The sequence below is a fragment of the Penaeus vannamei genome, chromosome 13, assembly GCF_042767895.1.
Source record: "Penaeus vannamei isolate JL-2024 chromosome 13, ASM4276789v1, whole genome shotgun sequence".
Lineage (NCBI taxonomy): Eukaryota > Metazoa > Arthropoda > Malacostraca > Decapoda > Penaeidae > Penaeus > Penaeus vannamei.
Genome location: NC_091561.1, coordinates 44,340,054 through 44,342,553, shown reverse-complemented (window position 1 = coordinate 44,342,553; position 2,500 = coordinate 44,340,054).

Sequence of the window (2,500 nt, the reverse complement as noted above, 5' to 3'; positions counted from 1 at the left end):
AAATTATTTTTCTTCTCTCCCTCCAGGTAAGCGGAGTCACTCTATCGGGGTTTAGGGTGAGTAATTCCACCCTTTCTGCCTCTTTCACCCTTCACCCTTATCTCTTCTCCCTTCTCCTTCATTCTTTCTCTGCCCTTTCTCACTTGTTACGCTTCATTCTTAATCCTTTACTCTTTTCTGTTCTATTTTCTCTCCCCCTCTTCTTTCTCTCTCTCCCTCTTCCTCTTATTTCTCTCCCACCATCTCCCTTTTTCTCTCCATTTTTTTCCTTTTTCTCTTTCTCTCCCTTTCCTCTCTTCTTTTTTCTCTCTCCCTCTTTTTTCCCATCTCCCTTTCCTTTCTCATCATTCTTTTTTTCTCTCTCTCTTCTCTCTTTCCCTATCTCGCTTTTACTTTCCTCTTTTCTCTCTTCCCTATCTCCTTCTACTCTTCCTCTTTCTTCTCCCTTTCTTATCCCCCTTTTACTCTTCCTTTTCTCTCTCCGTATCTCCCTTTTAGTCTTCCTTTTCTCTCACCCTTTTTCTCTATATTACCCTTTATCTTTCCCTTTGTCCATGGTTCTTCTTCGTTTCCTCAGTTTCTTTATCTCTCTCTTGTCTTGTCTTTCACTCTTTTCTGCTCTCCCCTCCCTTCCTCTCCCCTTTCCTCGTCTCCCAATTCTGTTCTCTCTCTGTGTCTCATTTTCTCCCTTTTTCTGTCTCTTCCTCGCTCCCTTTTCGTCTTGTTTCTCTTCCTTTTTTGTCTCTCCCTCGCTCCCTATTCGTCTTGTTTCTCTCCCTCTTTCTATCTTTCCTTCGCTCCCATTTTGTCTTTTTCTGGTTCTTTCTCTTTTATCCTCAGCCACTACCTTCCCTTTCTTTTGATTTACTCTTTCCCATTCTCTGTCTGTTTTTCTTTTACTTTCTTCCTCAAGTCTTTTCCTCTTTTCCCGCTTTTCCCCTTTTATCCTCCTCTTCCCCTCTTCTATTTTTTTTGCACCCATTCCCCTCACCTACTCTTCTCCGCCTCCCCTTTTATCCTCTTCTTCCTCTTTTCCCTTCCTCCCCTTTTCGTCTCCACCTCCCGTCTTCCTCCAATCCTCCTCCCTCCTCCCCTTCTCCTCTTCTCCCTTTCTCTGCACCCAATTCCTCCTCACGCTCCCTTCTCCCCCTCCTCCCCTTTTATCCTCCTCTCTTCTCCTCTCTCCCCCTCCAGTCTTCCTCAATCCTCCCCAATCCTTCTCAATCCTCACTCCCTCCTCTCCCCCTTCTGCACTCCATTCCCTCCCATGCCCTATTCCTCCCCCTCTCCCCTCTACCCCCCATCCCCTCACCCCCTCCTTCCGCCATCCCCTCACCCCCTCCTCCCGCCATCCCCTTCTTCCCCACTCCCCCTCTCTCCCTCTTTCTTACCCCATCAAGGAAGCTGTAAGTCGCCGTTGCAGAACCACCGTCGGCGTCGTGTGATGTTGCAAGGCGAGAATCTGCGTCCTCGGCCAAGTGTTGATCTGAATAGAGGTTGTCCCCGTTTTCTGTGATGGTTTATAGGGGTCGGTTGCGTTTTCTATGAAAGTTTATAGGGGTCGGTTGCGTTTTCTATGAAAGTTTATAGGGGTCGGTTGCGTTTTCTATGAAGGATTACAGGGGTTTGTTGCGTTTTCTATGAAGGTTTAGAGGGATCGGTTGCGTTTTCTATGAAGGTTTATAGGGGTCGGTTGCGTTTTCTATGAAGGTTCAGAGGTGTCGGTTAGTTCCGGGTTGTGTAGGGAGATGAGAAAGAAAGAAGGGAGAGGGATAAGGAAGGAAAAGGAGGGAGAGGGGAAAGGGAGGGTTGGAAGGAGGGAGGAAGGAAGATAGGTAGATGGATGGATGGATAGACAGGTAGGCGAGCAGAGACAGACAGAGACAGAGACACGGAGACAGAGAAAGAAAGAAAGGAAAAATAAAAGAAATACAAAGAGAATGATAGATAGATAGATGGGTAGAGTCCCCGCGGGGAGTCAAAGAGCAACACCTCACTCTGGGGAAGAACACCCTCACTCCAACACTCAATTACTCTTTGGTTATCTGCCTCACACCCTCAGCTCACCATACTCTTGTAGGGCCCATCTCTCGGACTTTTGTAGCGTGGGAGAGGGAGGGAGGGAAAGAGAGAGATAAAGGGGGGAGAGAGGGAGGGAAGGAGGGAACGAGTGAGAGAAAGAGAGAGAGGGGAACAGAGAGAGAAGAACGAAAGAGAGAAGGAGGGAGGAGGAGGAGCAGTGAGAAAAAGGGGAGAGATAGAAGGACGTGGAGGAAGAGGGGGAACGAAGAGAGAGGGGAGCAAAGTGACGTAGAGAAAGAGAGAGCGAATGAAGAGAATGTAGAAAGGAGGGAGAGGGATCAAGAAGGACGTAGAGAGGGAGAGAGAGAGATAGAAGGACGTAGAGAGATAGATAGATAGAGAAAGTGTATGAGAGAGAGAGAGAGAGGCGGAGCGAGAGAAAGATAAAGAGAATGAAAGTGTATGTGTATGTGTGTGC